Here is a 6264-nt window from a genome sequence, read left to right as displayed (position 1 = left end):
GCTTTTTCACAAATAGTGTTTTTGACTGTTATTGCTCAATTCCCGACTCTCTCTCTCTCTCTCTCTCTCTCTCTCTCTCTCTCTGTGTGTGTGTGTGTGTGTGTGTGTGTGTGTGTGTGTGTGTGTGTGTGTGTGTGTGTGTGTGTGTGTGTGTGTGTGTGTGTGTGTGTGTGTGCACAACATTGTGTAAGCATGCACATGTCTTTGTGTGCGCTGTCAGTGCCTCAAACTGACAGCTGAACTAACCACCCGGCATTAATGAGTTCACACACACACATTAGATAGAGGGGGGAAAATAACAAAAGAAAACACCCTTCACGTCATAATTTGTTTTCCTGTGTCGCCTCCTGACACCGTGAAGATTGAGGCAGAATATTAGCAAGAAATTATGTCAAATTTAGAAAAGTTGTTTTGCCCACGCCAGGCGTCGGGACTGACAGACGAGGACGAGATGTACGAGTGTTTATCAGCTGCCATCGGGAAGCTCCCAAGGGGCTGTGAGGCAGACGGTCATGTTTGTGTTGGAGAGAAGAATCTTCTGGAATAGAACAGACAGAGAATCAGGAGGGAGGAGAAGAGACAATCTGCTGCTGAAATCAGACAGAGCATGGATGGATGGATGATGGAGGGGTTATTAAACTGATTATTTATGAATGAATGAATGAATGAATGAATGATAAGAGGGACAGATGCAAGGAAAGTGAGACAGGAATGCATTAAGTGAAGCTGACGATCTCAGTGATTTCAATGGGATGAATAAACCACCTTCTTGTCCTCCCTCATCCACCCAGTCTCTCTCTTCTGTAATAAGTGTGAGGTGGTATTGAAAAGATGCCCACATTCAGAAAAAATAACAAGAGCAAACCAGCAGACTCATGATGAGTTCAGCTATACTGAAAGCTGTGTATATTTATTCTGGGACTCTATTAGAGTAGCTTTGCATGAGTCACAGTTCAAAATAATCCTTAGCTATCTCAGTGATGCAGTCCCACAGTTCATTCTCCATCTGGAACAAGCTGCTTTAGCCCCGCCCTATTGGCTGCCCTATCTTTTCTTAGAGCAGGAGGGTGGAGCTTCTGCTGCTGAGATGACCATATTAGGAATATTTGCTGTTTATGACATCATGCAGATCCATGACTAGAAAAAAACTGTCTGAAAAAAAGCATTTCAAGTTATGACAGGTTAGGTGTCTGTTTTGATCAGCTTACTATTCCAGTGTTTACATTCTTGAATTCCTGGGAATTAAGGTTTAGCTCTTACCTTAAGTTTAATACCTATTGGCATGTTTTTAGTTCGCTCAGTGTTCCCTGTGTCTTGTCTTGTAGCTTCTGTATCTGCACATTTTGTGAGAGTTATGTAACCAGTATTAGTTGTATTTTTTGTTCCTGTTTTACTTTGAAGGTTATTTTTCTTTCATGCTTTGCATTAGTTGAATGAACCTATGTTTCATTCCACTCTTTTAGTTACCGAGTTAGTCCTCAGTGTGGATACAGTGCTGTGCGTCTTGAGCAAACCCTCCTTATATTTTGCTTTATATTGGCTCCAAGGAGCCAGACTTTAACTCTTGGTCTGGATTCAATAGTTCTCCAGACTTCCTGAAGCTCTTTTTCACAGTATTGTGTTTAGTCCTGTTCTCTCCTCCTCATTTTGTCCTGGTAGTTTCTTTGCATGATTTTTGTTTTCTACTGGATTTTTCTCACATTCAGGCTTGGTTTAGATTTTTTTTTGTTTGTTTGTTTGTTTTTGCGCTCGGCTTATTACCAGCCTAAATGAATTTAGCTTTTTCCTTCTTTTATGTCTGCATTTCCACCTCTGACATCTCACAACAATATCTACAGTCACTCAAAACTGTATTCTTTAAATTCGCTTCACTTTGGCCTTTAATATAATTAAATCCAGTCATTCTCATCAATAAGCTGCTGAACATGGTACAGACGGCCCTGTGAATATGTCCTTTATCTCAACACAAACTACTTTAAAACCCAGCTCAATCATCATTCTCAAATATACAGATGACACAACTGGATTAACAACCAAAGCGATAAAAAGAGGTGGAAGCTAGAGAAGCCCCTTGGTGCCTTGAAAGCAACCTCCAGCTCAATACATGGAAACACAAGAGACTGTTATTGATTTAAGGCATCGCTAACCCCTCAAATACCCTGTACACATCTTCAAAGAATCTATAACATCATCATGAAATGTCATGGCACCCACATTAGCAATATGACTCATTAATAATGACCACGCTACCAGAAAACATGTAAAATATAAAGTAAAATTAGGACTTAAATTAAAGTCACCACTGAGATATGCTATTATTATTATTATTATTATTATTATTATTATTATTATTATTATTATTATTATTATCATTATTATCATTATTATCATTATTATCATTATTATTATTTTAATATCTATGGCCTTAGTCAAAGGAGCTTGCAAAGAAAAGCGTCTGGACTTCTTTAAGTTGCATGAAGACGTTTCACCTCTCATCCGAGAAGCTTCTTCAGTTCTAAGGTCAAATGGTGGAGAGTCCCAGATATAAACCTAGTGGGAGTTTCCCCCCACAGAGGGACAAAAGGACCCCCTGATGATCCTCTAATCGCCTGAGCCAAGGTGTGAAACTGGGTGTGGGTCACAATCAGCCAGAGTTTCGGGTGAGTTCATTGTGAAACCTGGCCCCACCTTATCATGCGAATTCCTGAGGTCAGATGGCCCAGGATGTGAGTGGGCGTTAAGGCGTCTGGGAAGGGATCTCAAAACTGGATTATAGATGGCAGAGAGTTGGTGTCGTAAACCCCCGCCTCTGTTCAAAGATGGTCGCTCACAGTGGACATAGATGCTTCTTTCACTCCTCTTTCAAACCATCTGTCCTCTCTGTCCAAAATGTGAACATTGGCATCCTCGAAAGAGTGATCTTTATCCTTAAGATGCAGATGGACTGCTGAGTCTTGTCCTGTGGAGGTGGCTCTTCTGTGTTGTGCCATGCGCTTGTGAAGTGGCTGTTTGGTCTCTCCAATGTAGAGGTCTGGGCATTCCTCGCTGCACTGTACAGCATACACCACATTGTTAAGTTTGTGTTTTGGCATTTTGTCTTTCGGGTGAACCAGTTTCTGTCTGAGCGTGTTGCTGGGTCTGAAATGCACCGGGATGTCATGCTTGGAGAAAACTCTCCTGAGTTTTTCCTGATACACCGGCTACATAGGGGATGACAATGTTGTTGCGTCTGTCCTTCTTATCCTCCCTCGCTGGTGTCTGGTCTTCTTTTCTGTGCGTCTTTGCTGACCTTAAGAACGCCCATTTAGGATAGCCGCACGTTTCGAGTGCTTCCTTTACATGTGTGTGTCCATGTGTGTGGGCTTTCGGTAAACTTCGATGTTGAGGTTGCCGTTTTCTTCAATGTGCACAGCGCAGTCCAGGAAAGGCAAACAGTCGTCCTTTGTGTCTTCCCTGGTGAACTTGATGTTTTTATCCACAGCGTTAATGTGCGCAGTGAAGGATTCCACTTCTTGTGTCTTGATTTTGACCCAGGTGTCGTCCACATATCTGTACCAGTGGCTGGGTACTCTTCCTTTGAAAGAGCCAAGAGCCTTCCTTTCCACTTCCTCCATGTAAAGGTTGGCTACAATAGGTGACACGGGGGAGCCCATGGCACAGCCATGTTTTTGTCTGTAAAAGCCTTCGTTGTACTTGACATATGTAGTGGTGAGGCAGAGGTCTAACAGTGTGCAGATCTGATCGGGTGTGAAGTTGGTCCTGTCCTCCAAGGAGCTGTCTTCTTGTAGTCGTTTTCTGACAGTCTCCACGGCCTCCGTGGTGGGTATGCAAGTGAAGAGAGAGACTACATCAAAGGACACCATGGTTTCATCTGGATCCAGGGTAAGTTTCTGGACCTTGTCGGTGAAGTCGGTGGAGTTCTTGATGTGGTGGTCTTCAAGCAACTTAAAGAAGTCCAGACGCTTTTCTTTGCAAGCTCCTTTGACTACGATGACCTGGATGACTGAGAAACTTCACAGACATCTATGGCCTTAGCTTATCCAAAGTAATTTCTCCAGGTATATCTGGAGATGCAGATCATTCTGAAACCAGGAATTTGATTAATGAGTAGAATGATGGGAACTTTGAGCCTTGGGAGACGTCTGCAGTCTTGGACAGCTCGGGTTTGATGTAGCAATGATTCTTGACTCTTCTCTCTAACGCTGATGCAGATTTAAATGGTGTACTTAAATCTCCCGTCTCAATCTTGCAAATATCAACTGTGAATTTTGCTTTGTAGCATCTGTGAATGCTACATTGGATTAAGCTTATCCAACATGTTTGACCGATTGCAGATTTCACTGACCTTGGCAGTGTGTGTGTTTTGAAATGATTCTGATTCTTATTCTGTAACTCTCCTTATCCTTATCACCAGGCTGCAGTTAGATAACAAAGAGTCACTGACACCAACGTATTTAAGGCTATTGTGAAAGTTCTCAAGTGCAACTCCACTCTAATTGATGCAACAGAAATGAAGCACAACAGATGCTGCATCCATTTTAATCCCAGTAGTACCAGACAGACTCTTCAGGCCGTGCATTTTTATAACAGACACAGGCCCATCGTAGGGACCTGCAGGAAGAAAAGGTTTGTGAATGGTCACAGTGTTTTGGCTCACGGGTGTGTAGAGGACTTTGTCTTGGTTCCATGACTGCAGCCTGAAGAAGTGAGCATCAGTGAGCCAAGAAAAAGCAACAACTGCGAAACAAAGGGTCTGCGTGGGTCTCCAAAGAGACATTAATAACAGCCAGCTATCAGTGAACACAAACTGGAGGGCTGGTGATTAATAAATGAACTCATCCCCCCTGAAAACAGCTGAGCCATCAGTGACACACAATGCTTACCCAGCATTCATCAGCACGATGATTTAAAGACATCTGCAGGCTGTGGAGTCATTTGCTCTAAAACTCTAAAACTAAAAAGAAGAAAAAGTACGGCACATAAAAACCTTTTTTTCAAAGTTTTCATCTATTTTTTTCCCAGTGCATACAGTTTGAAACCTTTTTTTGAAAACTACCAACAATATGAATGATTTAGAGCAGCGGTCTCCAACCTTTTTTGCACCACGGACCGGTTCATGCCCGACAATATTTTCACGGACCGGCCTTTAAGGTGTCGCGGATAAATACAACAAAATAAAACTAGTACCGATACCGAAGAAAAGAAGATTTATTCATAACACAGTTAACGTTAACGAGTTAACGATAAAAACGATAACAAAATAACGCTGAAAACCGATAAAAACCTTGAAAACCATACATTTCACAACTGAGCCTCAACTCTTGCGGCCCGGTACCAAATGACTCACGGACCGGTACCGGTCCGAGGCCCGGGGGTTGGGGACCGCTGATTTAGAGAATCTGGAGGATAATAGAAATATAAAAAAGCAAAAAAAAAGTAAATATTAAATAAAAAATTAACTGTTACAATTAGAAATTACTTTAATAACGTTTGTATAAACAGAATAATAATCTAAAGTAATTAGTTTCTGGACGTTTTAATGTATAATAAAAAGAATAATTAAAATAACTTCTAAATGAACTATTAGTGAATGAATAGGACCAAAGAAGACCAAGTTGACCAAGACTGTGGCACAACTGTCAGTTACACAGTAAACAATAAAATAATATATACTAAGATGGTATTGAACATGTATAAGAACATTAATTAAAAAAAACATTTTTTAAAGTTAAAATATAACATGATGTTGCTCAGCTGTTGCATTGCATCGTATGTATTATGTAGGTACAGTATTAAGATGTGCATGATGGAACAATTATTAGATCAAATATTATTTTAGGGTTTCATCCTGGTCCAGGGTGTTGCTAAAAAACATTGCTGCTTCTGTGCTGGACTAGAGACCAATCAGCAACTCCCTCGCAACCAGCAGGTGGCGAGCATTTACAGACAAGTCACAATCTTCCATATGGATTACAGGCGGTTGCCGCAACCAGAGCAATCACAAGGTTGTTTTTTGGTGCGGCAAATATACCTCTGTGACCACCTAACGACTGCAAGAAACCTTTGGGAACCAATCTCCAACTGGTTAGGGAATATTGCATTTTTAGTAGCAACCAATGGTTGCCTGGCAGTGACCAACCATTCTCAAGGCTTGTGTGACCAGGCTTTAGCAATAGATTTCACAGCAACTGCCAACAATCTGCAGAAACCACTTCCAACAATTACCCATTGGTGGTTGTTAACCATGTGACCACATAGTACCAT

Source organism: Aulonocara sp. 'chitande type north' Nkhata Bay, linkage group LG10, assembly GCF_057382095.1.
Source record: "Aulonocara sp. 'chitande type north' Nkhata Bay isolate Kocher_YH1m ecotype deep benthic linkage group LG10, A_spYH_male_GT1.1, whole genome shotgun sequence".
Lineage (NCBI taxonomy): Eukaryota > Metazoa > Chordata > Actinopteri > Cichliformes > Cichlidae > Aulonocara > Aulonocara sp. 'chitande type north' Nkhata Bay.
The sequence above is the reverse complement of the archived record's forward strand: the minus strand, read 5'-3'. Positions refer to the sequence as shown.